Here is a 19690-nt window from a genome sequence, read left to right as displayed (position 1 = left end):
AACACCGACAAGTCATCACTGAGTCTCTTCCCACACTCATACTGATATTCTGGTATTACTGCTGCTGCTGCTGATGTTTTACCATTATTGGGGTCTTTTGATCCATCTGTATAAATTTGTATATAATTGTGATAATTCCTCCTGATGTATGACTTGAATATCCCACAGTTTACCCCACATTCACCTCTCATTACTTCAAGGAGGCCAAGATCAACTTCAGGCTGTGGCAGTAACCAAGGAGGAACAGCTGGCAGAACCACAGCTGGAGAATAACTCCTGTCCAATATGTCCAATTCCCCAACCTTCTCCTTAGCAACCCAACCAAAGCTCGTTGTTAGCGTTTTTGCATGTTCCCAGCATGGCTCAATTGCACTTACTGTTGGATGGTTGTTATGTCCTTGTAAACTAGCCCAATATGTCATCATTATCTGTAATCTTCTCATCTCCAATGGCATTTCCCCCATTTCTGCCTGTAATGCCGGCACAGATGTTGTTTTAAAAGCCCCACTACATATTCTTAATGCTTGTATTACATCAAATTTTCCCAATAATGTTTTAGAGACTGACCTATACGCCACACAGCCATAGTCTATCACTGATCTTATCAACCCCATATATATAGCTTTCAAAGCAGACCTGTCAGCTCCCCACTCTGTTCCCACCAAGCATCTCATTTAGTAACCATTTTATCAATATGTACATTCCATGTGAGCCGAGCATCAAACCACATCCCTAAAAATTTGCACGAGTCCGTCCTTTTCAGTTCCTTACCATATAAATACAATTTGACCTCTGTTCCAATTTTCTTTCTTGTAAAGAAAAGGGTATTTGTTTTTTCCACTGAAAATTTAAATCCCCATTCCAATGCGCACTGTTCCACTCTTTTGATTGTTTCCTGCATCTGTTTCACAACATATTCCACATTCCTAGCTCTTTTCCACAGTGCCCCATCATCAGTAAATAAAGATCTCCCTATATTTTGTCAAACATTTTCATATACATCATCAATCATTGCTGAGAACAATAAAGGAGGACTAATCACACTTCCTTGTGGTGTTCCATTGTCCACCAAATGGCTGGCCGACAAACACCTTCCCACTCTCACTTCTATTGATCGACCAGACAAAAATGTTTAACCCACATGAATATTTTACCCGATACTCCTAATTTTCAAATTTTGATGAATAATCCCTCTTACCACAGTAAATCATACGCTTTCTCCACATCAAAAAACACTACCACTTCCTCCTTATGCCTTCCTTGTGCCTTCCTCACCTCTGCTTCTAGACATGCTATTGGATCCATTGTTCCCCTTGCTTTTCTAAATCCACTTTGATGGATAAAAACGACTACAACAAGGACCCCACTCTGAAGGACCAAGTTCATGTTCTGGTTTGTGTCATCGATGCCGAGAGTGTAAATATACTGGATGAAGAATCTGTGGAAAGGATGAGGGAAGTCAGACTTGCAGCTTCACACATGAGTAAGGTTGTTTTTGGGGTTGATAAATGAAATCAAATAACCTGACAAACATTAATCTGATTGAATTGGATCTTTGTATCGGCAGAGATTCCCCAAGTGGCTATTCTCACCAAAATTGATGTAGCTGGTCCAGAGGTCAAGGCCTCTAAGTGAAGCATGTAATGGCAAAGGTCAAGTTTAGTCTACATAATTTCAGATACATAAGCAACAACCTCACAACTGAAGCTGCTAAACTGTACTTTCATGCAATGATCCTCCCTCATATCACTTACTGTCTAACCACCTGGTCACACACTCACAACACAACCCTGAAGCCCCTACAGTCCGTCTATAAGCAGGCTATCAAGGTACTTGACATCAAGCCCAGACACTACCACATTTGCAACATCTTGCCCAAATACCATCTTCTGTGTTGGGATAGTCTTGTCAAATTCCATAACAGCTGCTTAACCTTTAAAATTCTTAATGGCCTTGCACCTCCCCCGTTGAGCACTTTTATAACACAAAAGACCAATAGCAGACTAACCAGAGCAACAGCTCGCGGGGACCTAGTGGTCCCAGGCAGGAGAAGCAAGTTTAGCCAGCTATCATACTCTGTCACAGCTTCCGTCACCTGGAACACTCTCCCATCACACATAAGACAGAGCACCACATACAGGTTCTTCACACACAACCTCAAAGCCTGGCTCATTAACAACCAGGTGTGTCAGCACTAACAGTCTCATGCCTGCCATGTCCGTATGTAGCCTGCCTGTCTGCCTGTCTGCCTGTCTGTCTGTCTGCCTGTCTGTCTGTCTGTCTGTCTGTCTGTCTGCCTGCTTGTCTGTCATGTTTGATCCTGTGTCTGCAGGATTGTATTGCACAGCTCTGTTTGCTTGTTTTTGTGTTGTTGTCTTTTTAAACAGTTTTTAAATGTTTAAATGTTTTTAGCGGCTTTGTTGATAAAATTAGCTTATATACAGCTTTAATCAGCAATTAGCTTATATACAGCTTAATCAGCAGCTAGTTTATATGCAGCTTTAAGTAGCAACTAGCTTATATACAGTTTAAGTAGCAACTAGCTTATATACAGTTTAATTAATCACTAGCATATTTGTAGTTTTAATAACCATTAGCTTATGCAGCTCTATTAACCACTTATACAGTGCTCACAACACAGCAGGGCCAGAGAGAAGCAGGAGGAAGGTTACTGATTTTAACTGCGTCACAAGAAACAGGACGCCATCTTTAGAGAAGATAAGGAAGACACAATGGACAGTCAGATTCAAGCGAGGGACAACGCCCCAGCTGAGCCCGGCTTCTCCACACACACTTTCTCAGGTCTTGTCTCATGCAACACCTCACTCACACTGATGGAAACCAACGCCTACTGGGAGGGGCCAAGGTGGATGGACATCCACGGCTTCCATCCAGGTGCCATAACGTACAAATGTGCCACGCCTGCATCTTTGACTTTGACCAATGTGTATCAAGGGGTGGACCCCCTATATTAAGGTTCACGCTGATGTGTTCAAGCGTGTCTCATGGTGAATCTCTGCGAAGTTCAACCATTAGCACCCAAGCTTGTTTGATGGCTGGGCTGAATAACTCTGTTGATAAATAAATCTATTGCTTTGATATAACTATACGCCTCTGAGAGCTTTCTGTTTCATTCTTAAACCCGCTCCAAGTGTGAAAGACAGCTTTATTTTCACAACAGCTTCTAACACCGTGCCCAGGGACAACGGTTGAAAATTAGCTTTTTTAGCTAACACTGTCACATTTACAGTCATGTTTTTATTAATGTGTGCTGTCGATTAATGTGAACTGTCCCTGTACAAATAAAATCTTAGAAAAAAAGGCCGATATAAAGAACGTGTATAAGAGCAAGGACCTGAAGAAATTGGTAAGTTTCTATTTTATGAGTTTGTAGAGTTGTTATTGTAATTGGAATACAATTTTGCTTAACATTTTAAAATTGAAACACAAAAGTCTTTTTTGAGCGGCATTCCTTAAATGTGCAATCTTTCCAAATTAGGTGGACAACTTGAGTGCTGAGCTGGTCATTAAACCGACCTGCATCTTTCCTGTGAAAAACTACCGCTCAGAGATCGAAACAAATAAGATTGATACACTGATACTGAGCGCACTGAAATTATCATTATGTTGGGAGAAGACTCAGTCAGAAGCCTGTTGTGGTGGAAAAAAGTATTCAAAAGTACAGAGTGAGTCCGATGATACTGAAATCAAGAAAGTTTGTCCTTAGAGCGTCTGCCCCAATTCAGGGTCTGCACCCTTCGGAGGCTGCATTCGTAGACCGGTTGCGTCACAGTGCTGCGACTAGGCTGTCCCATTTCGCATGTTTGTTGACATGTGTCTCAATTCAGGGACCGCATCCTTCGGAGGACCCGGCCTTCGCGGTCTACGTGGGCCGCGTTGAGGACCGCAAAGGCTGGACCATGCTGTCTCCGAAATGAGACGGCCTACGCTAGAGGACTTCCTGTTTGCGTCACCAGCTGTTCCCTGCCGCCTAGAATCCCTGCGCAACAGGATTATATAATAGTATAGCATGTTGAATGAAGTCATAAATAAGTCGTAGTATAGCGTGCTGAATGAAGTCATAAATAAGTCATAGTATAGCATGCTGAATGAAGTCATAAATAAGTCACAGTATAGCATGTTGAATGAAGTCATAAATAAGTCATAGTATAGCATGTTGAATGAAGTCATAAATAAGTCATAGTATAGCATGTTGAATGAAGTCATAAATAAGTCGTAGTATAGCATGCTGAATGAAGTCATAAATAAGTCATAGTATAGCATGTTGAATGAAGTCATAAATAAGTCGTAGTATAGCATGCTGAATGAAGTCATAAATAAGTCATAGTATAGCATGCTGAATGAAGTCATAAATAAGTCACAGTATAGCATGTTGAATGAAGTCATAAATAAGTCATAGTATAGCATGCTGAATGAAGTCATAAATAAGTCGTAGTATAGCATGCTGAATGAAGTCATAAATAAGTCATAGTATAGCATGTTGAATGAAGTCATAAATAAGTCGTAGTATAGCGTGCTGAATGAAGTCATAAATAAGTCATAGTATAGCATGTTGAATGAAGTCATAAATAAGTCACAGTATAGCATGTTGAATGAAGTCATAAATAAGTCACAGTATAGCATGTTGAATGAAGTCATAAATAAGTCACAGTATAGCATGCTGAATGAAGTCATAAATAAGTCGTAGTATAGCGTGCTGAATGAAGTCATAAATAAGTCGTAGTATAGCATGCTGAATGAAGTCATAAATAAGTCGTAGTATAGCATGCTGAATGAAGTCATAAATAAGTCGTAGTATAGCGTGCTGAATGAAGTCATAAATAAGTCGTAGTATAGCATGCTGAATGAAGTCATAAATAAGTCGTAGTATAGCATGCTGAATGAAGTCATAAATAAGTCGTAGTATAGCGTGCTGAATGAAGTCATAAATAAGTCGTAGTATAGCATGCTGAATGAAGTCATAAATAAGTCGTGGTATAGCATGCTGAATGAAGTCATAAATAAGTCGTAGTATAGCGTGCTGAATGAAGTCATAAATAAGTCGTAGTATAGCGTGCTGAATGAAGTCATAAATAAGTCGTAGTATAGCGTGCTGAATGAAGTCATAAATAAGTCGTAGTATAGCATGCTGAATGAAGTCATAAATAAGTCGTAGTATAGCGTGCTGAATGAAGTCATAAATAAGTCGTAGTATAGCATGCTGAATGAAGTCATAAATAAGTCGTAGTATAGCATGCTGAATGAAGTCATAAATAAGTCGTAGTATAGCATGCTGAATGAAGTCATAAATAAGTCGTAGTATAGCGTGCTGAATGAAGTCATAAATAAGTCATAGTATAGCATGTTGAATGAAGTCATAAATAAGTCATAGTATAGCATGTTGAATGAAGTCATAAATAAGTCGTAGTATAGCATGCTGAATGAAGTCATAAATAAGTCGTAGTATAGCATGTTGAATGAAGTCATAAATAAGTCGTAGTATAGCATGCTGAATGAAGTCATAAATAAGTCGTAGTATAGCATGTTGAATGAAGTCATAAATAAGTCGTAGTATAGCATGCTGAATGAAGTCATAAATAAGTCGTAGTATAGCATGCTGAATGAAGTCATAAATAAGTCGTAGTATAGCATGCTGAATGAAGTCATAAATAAGTCGTAGTATAGCATGCTGAATGAAGTCATAAATAAGTCGTAGTATAGCATGCTGAATGAAGTCATAAATAAGTCATAGTATAGCATGTTGAATGAAGTCATAAATAAGTCATAGTATAGCATGTTGAATGAAGTCATAAATAAGTCGTAGTATAGCATGCTGAATGAAGTCATAAATAAGTCGTAGTATAGCATGCTGAATGAAGTCATAAATAAGTCTTAGTATAGCATGTTGAATGAAGTCATAAATAAGTCATAGTATAGCATGTTGAATGAAGTCATAAATAAGTCATAGTATAGCATGTTGAATGAAGTCATAAATAAGTCATAGTATAGCATGTTGAATGAAGTCATAAATAAGTCATAGTATAGCATGTTGAATGAAGTCATAAATAAGTCGTAGTATAGCATGCTGAATGAAGTCATAAATAAGTCGTAGTATAGCATGCTGAATGAAGTCATAAATAAGTCTTAGTATAGCATGTTGAATGAAGTCATAAATAAGTCATAGTATAGCATGTTGAATGAAGTCATAAATAAGTCATAGTATAGCATGTTGAATGAAGTCATAAATAAGTCGTAGTATAGCATGCTGAATGAAGTCATAAATAAGTCGTAGTATAGCATGCTGAATGAAGTCATAAATAAGTCATAGTATAGCATGTTGAATGAAGTCATAAATAAGTCATAGTATAGCATGTTGAATGAAGTCATAAATAAGTCGTAGTATAGCATGCTGAATGAAGTCATAAATAAGTTATAGTATAGCATGTTGAATGAAGTCATAAATAAGTCATAGTATAGCATGTTGAATGAAGTCATAAATAAGTCATAGTATAGCATGCTGAATGAAGTCATAAATAAGTTATAGTATAGCATGTTGAATGAAGTCATAAATAAGTTATAGTATAGCATGTTGAATGAAGTCATAAATAAGTTATAGTATAGCATGTTGAATGAAGTCATAAATAAGTTATAGTATAGCATGCTGAATGAAGTCATAAATAAGTCGTAGTATAGCATGCTGAATGAAGTCATAAATAAGTTATAGTATAGCATGTTGAATGAAGTCATAAATAAGTTATAGTATAGCATGTTGAATGAAGTCATAAATAAGTTATAGTATAGCATGTTGAATGAAGTCATAAATAAGTTATAGTATAGCATGTTGAATGAAGTCATAAATAAGTTATAGTATAGCATGTTGAATGAAGTCATAAATAAGTCATAGTATAGCATGTTGAATGAAGTCATAAATAAGTCATAGTATAGCATGTTGAATGAAGTCATAAATAAGTCGTAGTATAGCATGCTGAATGAAGTCATAAATAAGTCACAGTATAGCATGTTGAATGAAGTCATAAATAAGTCATAGTATAGCATGTTGAATGAAGTCATAAATAAGTCATAGTATAGCATGTTGAATGAAGTCATAAATAAGTCGTAGTATAGCATGCTGAATGAAGTCATAAATAAGTCATAGTATAGCATGTTGAATGAAGTCATAAATAAGTCGTAGTATAGCGTGCTGAATGAAGTCATAAATAAGTTATAGTATAGCATGTTGAATGAAGTCATAAATAAGTCGTAGTATAGCATGCTGAATGAAGTCATAAATAAGTTATAGTATAGCATGTTGAATGAAGTCATAAATAAGTCGTAGTATAGCATGCTGAATGAAGTCATAAATAAGTTATAGTATAGCATGTTGAATGAAGTCATAAATAAGTCACAGTATAGCATGTTGAATGAAGTCATAAATAAGTCACAGTATAGCATGTTGAATGAAGTCATAAATAAGTCACAGTATAGCATGTTGAATGAAGTCATAAATAAGTCTTAGTATAGCATGTTGAATGAAGTCATAAATAAGTCATAGTATAGCATGTTGAATGAAGTCATAAATAAGTCATAGTATAGCATGTTGAATGAAGTCATAAATAAGTCGTAGTATAGCATGCTGAATGAAGTCATAAATAAGTCGTTGTATAGCATGTTGAATGAAGTCATAAATAAGTCATAGTATAGCGTGCTGAATGAAGTCATAAATAAGTTATAGTATAGCATGTTGAATGAAGTCATAAATAAGTCGTAGTATAGCGTGCTGAATGAAGTCATAAATAAGTCGTAGTATAGCATGTTGAATGAAGTCATAAATAAGTCATAGTATAGCATGTTGAATGAAGTCATAAATAAGTCGTAGTATAGCATGCTGAATGAAGTCATAAATAAGTCGTTGTATAGCATGCTGAATGAAGTCATAAATAAGTCATAGTATAGCATGTTGAATGAAGTCATAAATAAGTCGTAGTATAGCATGCTGAATGAAGTCATAAATAAGTCGTTGTATAGCATGCTGAATGAAGTCATAAATAAGTCATAGTATAGCATGTTGAATGAAGTCATAAATAAGTCGTAGTATAGCATGCTGAATGAAGTCATAAATAAGTCGTTGTATAGCATGCTGAATGAAGTCATAAATAAGTCATAGTATAGCATGTTGAATGAAGTCATAAATAAGTCGTAGTATAGCATGCTGAATGAAGTCATAAATAAGTCGTAGTATAGCATGTTGAATGAAGTCATAAATAAGTCATAGTATAGCGTGCTGAATGAAGTCATAAATAAGTTATAGTATAGCATGTTGAATGAAGTCATAAATAAGTCGTAGTATAGCGTGCTGAATGAAGTCATAAATAAGTTATAGTATAGCATGTTGAATGAAGTCATAAATAAGTCGTAGTATAGCATGTTGAATGAAGTCATAAATAAGTCACAGTATAGCATGCTGAATGAAGTCATAAATAAGTCATAGTATAGCATGCTGAATGAAGTCATAAATAAGTTATAGTATAGCATGTTGAATGAAGTCATAAATAAGTCGTAGTATAGCATGCTGAATGAAGTCATAAATAAGTCACAGTATAGCATGTTGAATGAAGTCATAAATAAGTCACAGTATAGCATGTTGAATGAAGTCATAAATAAGTCACAGTATAGCATGCTGAATGAAGTCATAAATAAGTTATAGTATAGCATGTTGAATGAAGTCATAAATAAGTCACAGTATAGCATGTTGAATGAAGTCATAAATAAGTCATAGTATAGCATGTTGAATGAAGTCATAAATAAGTCATAGTATAGCATGTTGAATGAAGTCATAAATAAGTCATAGTATAGCATGTTGAATGAAGTCATAAATAAGTCTTAGTATAGCATGCTGAATGAAGTCATAAATAAGTCTTAGTATAGCATGTTGAATGAAGTCATAAATAAGTCATAGTATAGCATGTTGAATGAAGTCATAAATAAGTCGTAGTATAGCGTGCTGAATGAAGTCATAAATAAGTTATAGTATAGCATGTTGAATGAAGTCATAAATAAGTCGTAGTATAGCATGCTGAATGAAGTCATAAATAAGTTATAGTATAGCATGTTGAATGAAGTCATAAATAAGTCGTAGTATAGCGTGCTGAATGAAGTCATAAATAAGTTATAGTATAGCATGTTGAATGAAGTCATAAATAAGTCGTAGTATAGCATGCTGAATGAAGTCATAAATAAGTTATAGTATAGCATGTTGAATGAAGTCATAAATAAGTCGTAGTATAGCATGCTGAATGAAGTCATAAATAAGTCGTAGTATAGCATGCTGAATGAAGTCATAAATAAGTCACAGTATAGCATGTTGAATGAAGTCATAAATAAGTCACAGTATAGCATGTTGAATGAAGTCATAAATAAGTCACAGTATAGCATGCTGAATGAAGTCATAAATAAGTCTTAGTATAGCATGTTGAATGAAGTCATAAATAAGTCTTAGTATAGCATGTTGAATGAAGTCATAAATAAGTCATAGTATAGCATGTTGAATGAAGTCATAAATAAGTCGTAGTATAGCATGTTGAATGAAGTCATAAATAAGTCTTAGTATAGCATGTTGAATGAAGTCATAAATAAGTCATAGTATAGCATGTTGAATGAAGTCATAAATAAGTCTTAGTATAGCATGTTGAATGAAGTCATAAATAAGTTGTAGTATAGCATGCTGAATGAAGTCATAAATAAGTCGTAGTATAGCATGTTGAATGAAGTCATAAATAAGTCTTAGTATAGCATGTTGAATGAAGTCATAAATAAGTCTTAGTATAGCATGTTGAATGAAGTCATAAATAAGTCTTAGTATAGCGTGCTGAATGAAGTCATAAATAAGTCGTAGTATAGCATGCTGAATGAAGTCATAAATAAGTCTTAGTATAGCATGTTGAATGAAGTCATAAATAAGTCTTAGTATAGCATGCTGAATGAAGTCATAAATAAGTTGTAGTATAGCATGTTGAATGAAGTCATAAATAAGTTGTAGTATAGCATGTTGAATGAAGTCATAAATAAGTTGTAGTATAGCATGTTGAATGAAGTCATAAATAAGTTGTAGTATAGCATGTTGAATGAAGTCATAAATAAGTCGTAGTATAGCATGCTGAATGAAGTCATAAATAAGTCGTAGTATAGCATGCTGAATGAAGTCATAAATAAGTTGTAGTATAGCATGTTGAATGAAGTCATAAACAAGTCGTATTATAGCATGCTGAATGAAGTCATAAATAAGTCGTAGTATAGCATGTTGAATGAAGTCAAAAATAAGTCGTAGTATAGCATGCTGAATGAAGTCATAAATAAGTTGTAGTATAGCATGTTGAATGAAGTCATAAATAAGTCGTAGTATAGCATGCTGAATGAAGTCATAAATAAGTTGTAGTATAGCATGTTGAATGAAGTCATAAACAAGTCGTAGTATAGCATGCTGAATGAAGTCATAAATAAGTCGTAGTATAGCATGTTGAATGAAGTCAAAAATAAGTCGTAGTATAGCATGTTGAATGAAGTCATAAATAAGTTGTAGTATAGCATGTTGAATGAAGTCATAAACAAGTCGTAGTATAGCATGCTGAATGAAGTCATAAATAAGTTGTAGTATAGCATGTTGAATGAAGTCATAAACAAGTCGTAGTATAGCATGCTGAATGAAGTCATAAATAAGTCGTAGTATAGCATGTTGAATGAAGTCAAAAATAAGTCGTAGTATAGCATGTTGAATGAAGTCATAAATAAGTCGTAGTATAGCATGTTGAATGAAGTCAAAAATAAGTCGTAGTATAGCATGTTGAATGAAGTCATAAATAAGTCTTAGTATAGCATGCTGAATGAAGTCATAAATAAGTCATAGTATAGCATGCTGAATGAAGTCATAAATAAGTCATAGTATAGCATGTTGAATGAAGTCATAAATAAGTCATAGTATAGCATGTTGAATGAAGTCATAAATAAGTCTTAGTATAGCATGCTGAATGAAGTCATAAATAAGTCATAGTATAGCATGCTGAATGAAGTCATAAATAAGTCATAGTATAGCATGCTGAATGAAGTCATAAATAAGTCATAGTATAGCATGTTGAATGAAGTCATAAATAAGTCATAGTATAGCATGTTGAATGAAGTCATAAATAAGTCTTAGTATAGCATGCTGAATGAAGTCATAAATAAGTCATAGTATAGCATGCTGAATGAAGTCATAAATAAGTCATAGTATAGCATGTTGAATGAAGTCATAAATAAGTCATAGTATAGCATGCTGAATGAAGTCATAAATAAGTCATAGTATAGCATGTTGAATGACGTCATAAACAAGTCGTAGTATAGCATGCTGAATGAAGTCATAAATAAGTCGTAGTATAGCATGCTGAATGAAGTCATAAATAAGTCGTAGTATAGCATGCTGAATGAAGTCATAAATAAGTCGTAGTATAGCATGCTGAATGAAGTCATAAATAAGTCGTAGTATAGCATGCTGAATGAAGTCATAAATAAGTTGTAGTATAGCATGTTGAATGAAGTCATAAATAAGTCGTAGTATAGCATGCTGAATGAAGTCATAAATAAGTCTTAGTATAGCATGCTGAATGAAGTCATAAATAAGTCTTAGTATAGCATGTTGAATGAAGTCATAAATAAGTCGTAGTATAGCATGCTGAATGAAGTCATAAATAAGTTGTAGTATAGCATGTTGAATGAAGTCATAAATAAGTCGTAGTATAGCATGCTGAATGAAGTCATAAATAAGTCGTAGTATAGCATGCTGAATGAAGTCATAAATAAGTCGTAGTATAGCATGCTGAATGAAGTCATAAATAAGTCTTAGTATAGCATGTTGAATGAAGTCATAAATAAGTCGTAGTATAGCATGTTGAATGAAGTCATAAATAAGTCGTAGTATAGCATGTTGAATGAAGTCATAAATAAGTCGTAGTATAGCATGCTGAATGAAGTCATAAATAAGTCGTAGTATAGCATGCTGAATGAAGTCATAAATAAGTCGTAGTATAGCATGTTGAATGAAGTCATAAATAAGTCGTAGTATAGCATGTTGAATGAAGTCATAAATAAGTCGTAGTATAGCATGCTGAATGAAGTCATAAATAAGTCGTAGTATAGCATGCTGAATGAAGTCATAAATAAGTCGTAGTATAGCATGCTGAATGAAGTCATAAATAAGTTGTAGTATAGCATGCTGAATGAAGTCATAAATAAGTCTTAGTATAGCATGCTGAATGAAGTCATAAATAAGTTGTAGTATAGCATGCTGAATGAAGTCATAAATAAGTCGTAGTATAGCATGTTGAATGAAGTCATAAATAAGTCGTAGTATAGCATGCTGAATGAAGTCATAAATAAGTTGTAGTATAGCATGCTGAATGAAGTCATAAATAAGTTGTAGTATAGCATGCTGAATGAAGTCATAAATAAGTCGTAGTATAGCATGCTGAATGAAGTCATAAATAAGTCGTAGTATAGCATGTTGAATGAAGTCATAAATAAGTCGTAGTATAGCATGTTGAATGAAGTCATAAATAAGTCGTAGTATAGCATGCTGAATGAAGTCATAAATAAGTCGTAGTATAGCATGCTGAATGAAGTCATAAATAAGTCGTAGTATAGCATGCTGAATGAAGTCATAAATAAGTTGTAGTATAGCATGCTGAATGAAGTCATAAATAAGTCTTAGTATAGCATGCTGAATGAAGTCATAAATAAGTTGTAGTATAGCATGCTGAATGAAGTCATAAATAAGTCTTAGTATAGCATGCTGAATGAAGTCATAAATAAGTCGTAGTATAGCATGTTGAATGAAGTCATAAATAAGTCGTAGTATAGCATGCTGAATGAAGTCATAAATAAGTCGTAGTATAGCATGTTGAATGAAGTCATAAATAAGTCGTAGTATAGCATGCTGAATGAAGTCATAAATAAGTCGTAGTATAGCATGCTGAATGAAGTCATAAATAAGTTGTAGTATAGCATGCTGAATGAAGTCATAAATAAGTCTTAGTATAGCATGCTGAATGAAGTCATAAATAAGTTGTAGTATAGCATGCTGAATGAAGTCATAAATAAGTCTTAGTATAGCATGCTGAATGAAGTCATAAATAAGTTGTAGTATAGCATGCTGAATGAAGTCATAAATAAGTCTTAGTATAGCATGCTGAATGAAGTCATAAATAAGTTGTAGTATAGCATGCTGAATGAAGTCATAAATAAGTCTTAGTATAGCATGTTGAATGAAGTCATAAATAAGTCGTAGTATAGCATGTTGAATGAAGTCATAAATAAGTCGTAGTATAGCATGCTGAATGAAGTCATAAATAAGTCGTAGTATAGCATGTTGAATGAAGTCATAAATAAGTCGTAGTATAGCATGTTGAATGAAGTCATAAATAAGTCGTAGTATAGCATGCTGAATGAAGTCATAAATAAGTCGTAGTATAGCATGCTGAATGAAGTCATAAATAAGTTGTAGTATAGCATGCTGAATGAAGTCATAAATAAGTCTTAGTATAGCATGCTGAATGAAGTCATAAATAAGTTGTAGTATAGCATGCTGAATGAAGTCATAAATAAGTCTTAGTATAGCATGCTGAATGAAGTCATAAATAAGTCGTAGTATAGCATGCTGAATGAAGTCATAAATAAGTCGTAGTATAGCATGCTGAATGAAGTCATAAATAAGTCTTAGTATAGCATGCTGAATGAAGTCATAAATAAGTTGTAGTATAGCATGCTGAATGAAGTCATAAATAAGTCGTAGTATAGCATGTTGAATGAAGTCATAAATAAGTCTTAGTATAGCATGCTGAATGAAGTCATAAATAAGTCGTAGTATAGCATGCTGAATGAAGTCATAAATAAGTCGTAGTATAGCATGCTGAATGAAGTCATAAATAAGTCTTAGTATAGCATGTTGAATGAAGTCATAAATAAGTCGTAGTATAGCATGCTGAATGAAGTCATAAATAAGTCTTAGTATAGCATGTTGAATGAAGTCATAAATAAGTCGTAGTATAGCATGCTGAATTAAGTCATAAATAAGTCGTAGTATAGCATGTTGAATGAAGTCATAAATAAGTCGTAGTATAGCATGCTGAATGAAGTCATAAATAAGTCGTAGTATAGCATGCTGAATTAAGTCATAAATAAGTCGTAGTATAGCATGTTGAATGAAGTCATAAATAAGTCGTAGTATAGCATGCTGAATGAAGTCATAAATAAGTCGTAGTATAGCATGTTGAATGAAGTCATAAATAAGTCATAGTATAGCATGCTGAATGAAGTCATAAATAAGTCATAGTATAGCATGCTGAATGAAGTCATAAATAAGTCGTAGTATAGCGTGCTGAATGAAGTCATAAATAAGTCGTAGTATAGCATGCTGAATGAAGTCATAAATAAGTCGTAGTATAGCATGCTGAATGAAGTCATAAATAAGTCGTAGTATAGCGTGCTGAATGAAGTCATAAATAAGTCATAGTATAGCATGTTGAATGAAGTCATAAATAAGTCGTAGTATAGCGTGCTGAATGAAGTCATAAATAAGTCTTAGTATAGCATGTTGAATGAAGTCATAAATAAGTCATAGTATAGCATGTTGAATGAAGTCATAAATAAGTCATAGTATAGCATGTTGAATGAAGTCATAAATAAGTCATAGTATAGCATGCTGAATGAAGTCATAAATAAGTCATAGTATAGCATGTTGAATGAAGTCATAAATAAGTCGTAGTATAGCATGCTGAATGAAGTCATAAATAAGTCGTAGTATAGCATGCTGAATGAAGTCATAAATAAGTCATAGTATAGCATGTTGAATGAAGTCATAAATAAGTCGTAGTATAGCATGCTGAATGAAGTCATAAATAAGTCGTAGTATAGCATGCTGAATGAAGTCATAAATAAGTTGTAGTATAGCATGTTGAATGAAGTCAAAAATAAGTCGTAGTATAGCATGTTGAATGAAGTCATAAATAAGTCGTAGTATAGCATGCTGAATGAAGTCATAAATAAGTCGTAGTATAGCATGTTGAATGAAGTCATAAATAAGTCGTAGTATAGCATGCTGAATGAAGTCATAAATAAGTCTTAGTATAGCATGTTGAATGAAGTCATAAATAAGTCATAGTATAGCATGTTGAATGAAGTCATAAATAGGTCATAGTATAGCATGTTGAATGAAGTCATAAATAAGTCGTAGTATAGCATGCTGAATGAAGTCATAAATAAGTCGTAGTATAGCATGCTGAATGAAGTCATAAATAAGTCTTAGTATAGCATGTTGAATGAAGTCATAAATAAGTCTTAGTATAGCATGTTGAATGAAGTCATAAATAAGTCGTAGTATAGCATGTTGAATGAAGTCATAAATAAGTCTTAGTATAGCATGTTGAATGAAGTCATAAATAAGTCGTAGTATAGCATGTTGAATGAAGTCATAAATAAGTCTTAGTATAGCATGTTGAATGAAGTCATAAATAAGTCTTAGTATAGCATGTTGAATGAAGTCATAAATAAGTCTTAGTATAGCATGTTGAATGAAGTCATAAATAAGTCGTAGTATAGCATGTTGAATGAAGTCATAAATAAGTCTTAGTATAGCATGCTGAATGAAGTCATAAATAAGTCGGAGTATAGCATGCTGAATGAAGTCATAAATAAGTCGTAGTATAGCGTGCTGAATGAAGTCATAAATAAGTCATAGTATAGCATGTTGAATGAAGTCATAAATAAGTCGTAGTATAGCGTGCTGAATGAAGTCATAAATAAGTCTTAGTATAGCATGTTGAATGAAGTCATAAATAAGTCATAGTATAGCATGTTGAATGAAGTCATAAATAAGTCATAGTATAGCATGTTGAATGAAGTCATAAATAAGTCATAGTATAGCATGCTGAATGAAGTCATAAATAAGTCATAGTATAGCATGCTGAATGAAGTCATAAATAAGTCATAGTATAGCATGCTGAATGAAGTCATAAATAAGTCGTAGTATAGCATGTTGAATGAAGTCATAAATAAGTCGTAGTATAGCATGCTGAATGAAGTCATAAATAAGTCGTAGTATAGCGTGCTGAATGAAGTCATAAATAAGTCATAGTATAGCGTGCTGAATGAAGTCATAAATAAGTCATAGTATAGCATGCTGAATGAAGTCATAAATAAGTCGTAGTATAGCGTGCTGAATGAAGTCATAAATAAGTCGTAGTATAGCATGCTGAATGAAGTCATAAATAAGTCGTAGTATAGCGTGCTGAATGAAGTCATAAATAAGTCATAGTATAGCATGTTGAATGAAGTCATAAATAAGTCGTAGTATAGCGTGCTGAATGAAGTCATAAATAAGTCTTAGTATAGCATGTTGAATGAAGTCATAAATAAGTCATAGTATAGCATGTTGAATGAAGTCATAAATAAGTCATAGTATAGCATGTTGAATGAAGTCATAAATAAGTCATAGTATAGCATGCTGAATGAAGTCATAAATAAGTCATAGTATAGCATGCTGAATGAAGTCATAAATAAGTCATAGTATAGCATGTTGAATGAAGTCATAAATAAGTCGTAGTATAGCATGCTGAATGAAGTCATAAATAAGTCGTAGTATAGCATGCTGAATGAAGTCATAAATAAGTCGTAGTATAGCATGTTGAATGAAGTCAAAAATAAGTCGTAGTATAGCATGTTGAATGAAGTCATAAATAAGTCTTAGTATAGCATGTTGAATGAAGTCATAAATAAGTCATAGTATAGCATGTTGAATGAAGTCATAAATAGGTCATAGTATAGCATGTTGAATGAAGTCATAAATAAGTCGTAGTATAGCATGCTGAATGAAGTCATAAATAAGTCGTAGTATAGCATGCTGAATGAAGTCATAAATAAGTCTTAGTATAGCATGTTGAATGAAGTCATAAATAAGTCTTAGTATAGCATGTTGAATGAAGTCATAAATAAGTCGTAGTATAGCATGTTGAATGAAGTCATAAATAAGTCTTAGTATAGCATGTTGAATGAAGTCATAAATAAGTCGTAGTATAGCATGCTGAATGAAGTCATAAATAAGTCTTAGTATAGCATGTTGAATGAAGTCATAAATAAGTCTTAGTATAGCATGTTGAATGAAGTCATAAATAAGTCGTAGTATAGCATGTTGAATGAAGTCATAAATAAGTCTTAGTATAGCATGCTGAATGAAGTCATAAATAAGTCGGAGTATAGCATGCTGAATGAAGTCATAAATAAGTTGTAGTATAGCATGTTGAATGAAGTCATAAATAAGTCATAGTATAGCATGCTGAATGAAGTCATAAATAAGTCGTAGTATAGCATGCTGAATGAAGTCATAAATAAGTCGTAGTATAGCATGCTGAATGAAGTCATAAATAAGTCTTAGTATAGCATGCTGAATGAAGTCATGAATAAGTCTTAGTATAGCATGTTGAATGAAGTCATAAATAAGTCATAGTATAGCATGCTGAATGAAGTCATAAATAAGTCTTAGTATAGCATGTTGAATGAAGTCATAAATAAGTCATAGTATAGCATGCTGAATGAAGTCATAAATAAGTCTTAGTATAGCATGTTGAATGAAGTCATAAATAAGTCGTAGTATAGCGTGCTGAATGAAGTCATAAATAAGTCATAGTATAGCATGTTGAATGAAGTCATAAATAAGTCGTAGTATAGCATGCTGAATGAAGTCATAAATAAGTCGTAGTATAGCATGTTGAATGAAGTCATAAATAAGTCGTAGTATAGCATGCTGAATGAAGTCATAAATAAGTCGTAGTATAGCATGCTGAATGAAGTCATAAATAAATCATAGTATAGCATGCTGAATGAAGTCATAAATAAGTCGTAGTATAGCATGCTGAATGAAGTCATAAATAAGTCGTAGTATAGCATGCTGAATGAAGTCATAAATAAGTCATAGTATAGCATGTTGAATGAAGTCATAAATAAGTCTTAGTATAGCATGCTGAATGAAGTCATAAATAAGTCGTTGTATAGCATGTTGAATGAAGTCATAAATAGGTCTTAGTATAGCATGCTGAATGAAGTCATAAATAAATCATAGTATAGCATGTTGAATGAAGTCATAAATAAGTCATAGTATAGCATGTTGAATGAAGTCATAAATAAGTCGTAGTATAGCATGCTGAATGAAGTCATAAATAAGTCGTAGTATAGCATGCTGAATGAAGTCATAAATAAGTCGTAGTATAGCATGTTGAATGAAGTCATAAATAAGTCATAGTATAGCATGTTGAATGAAGTCATAAATAAGTCGTAGTATAGCATGTTGAATGAAGTCATAAATAAGTCGTTGTATAGCATGTTGAATGAAGTCATAAATAAATCATAGTATAGCATGTTGAATGAAGTCATAAATAAGTCATAGTATAGCATGTTGAATGAAGTCATAAATAAGTCGTAGTATAGCATGTTGAATGAAGTCATAAATAAGTCGTTGTATAGCATGTTGAATGAAGTCATAAATAAGTCATAGTATAGCATGTTGAATGAAGTCATAAATAAGTCATAGTATAGCATGTTGAATGAAGTCATAAATAAGTTATAGTATAGCATGTTGAATGAAGTCATAAATAAGTCGTTGTATAGCATGTTGAATGAAGTCATAAATAAGTCGTTGTATAGCATGTTGAATGAAGTCATAAATAAGTTATAGTATAGCATGTTGAATGAAGTCATAAATAAGTCGTAGTATAGCATGCTGAATGAAGTCATAAATAAGTCGTAGTATAGCATGTTGAATGAAGTCATAAATAAGTTATAGTATAGCATGTTGAATGAAGTCATAAATAAGTCGTAGTATAGCATGTTGAATGAAGTCATAAATAAGTCGTTGTATAGCATGTTGAATGAAGTCATAAATAAATCATAGTATAGCATGTTGAATGAAGTCATAAATAAGTTATAGTATAGCATGTTGAATGAAGTCATAAATAAGTCATAGTATAGCATGTTGAATGAAGTCATAAATAAGTCATAGTATAGCATGCTGAATGAAGTCATAAATAAGTCGTAGTATAGCATGTTGAATGAAGTCATAAATAAGTTATAGTATAGCATGTTGAATGAAGTCATAAATAAGTCGTAGTATAGCATGTTGAATGAAGTCATAAATAAGTCGTTGTATAGCATGTTGAATGAAGTCATAAATAAGTTATAGTATAGCATGTTGAATGAAGTCATAAATAAGTTATAGTATAGCATGTTGAATGAAGTCATAAATAAGTCATAGTATAGCATGTTGAATGAAGTCATAAATAAGTCATAGTATAGCATGTTGAATGAAGTCATAAATAAGTCATAGTATAGCATGTTGAATGAAGTCATAAATAAGTCATAGTATAGCATGTTGAATGAAGTCATAAATAAGTCATAGTATAGCATGTTGAATGAAGTCATAAATAAGTCGTAGTATAGCATGTTGAATGAAGTCATAAATAAATCATAGTATAGCATGTTGAATGAAGTCATAAATAAGTCATAGTATAGCATGTTGAATGAAGTCATAAATAAGTCGTTGTATAGCATGTTGAATGAAGTCATAAATAAATCATAGTATAGCATGTTGAATGAAGTCATAAATAAGTCGTTGTATAGC

The sequence above is a fragment of the Melanostigma gelatinosum genome (assembly GCF_949748355.1).
Source record: "Melanostigma gelatinosum genome assembly, chromosome: 13".
In the NCBI taxonomy this organism is placed as follows: Eukaryota; Metazoa; Chordata; class Actinopteri; order Perciformes; family Zoarcidae; genus Melanostigma; species Melanostigma gelatinosum.
This window is presented reverse-complemented; position numbering follows the sequence as displayed.